The following is a 267-nucleotide window of genomic DNA, read 5'->3' as shown; positions in this document are numbered from 1 at the left end:
GTTTATGTTCTTTGCCTTATTTTTTGTTGTTTGTGGGCTTGCTAGCCTAACACCATTACTTCATTACGTTTCTGACCCATTTCGGTTAGGAACCCATTTAGTTTATAAACTAATCATTCCCATGGCCCAAAGACCAAGTCAAAATAAAATTGAAAATAAAACAAAAAAATGAAATTAAACTTATTAAAAAATTGAATAAAAAATGGTACTAAGTCGCAAAGAAATATGGTGTCTACACATGCCATATCTACTAATAAAACAATGCCT

This window comes from Theobroma umbraticum, unplaced genomic scaffold (genome assembly GCF_002168275.2).
Source record: "Theobroma umbraticum cultivar Fairchild unplaced genomic scaffold, ASM216827v3 scaffold_2.0, whole genome shotgun sequence".
Taxonomy (NCBI): Eukaryota; Viridiplantae; Streptophyta; class Magnoliopsida; order Malvales; family Malvaceae; genus Theobroma; species Theobroma umbraticum.
This window is presented reverse-complemented; position numbering follows the sequence as displayed.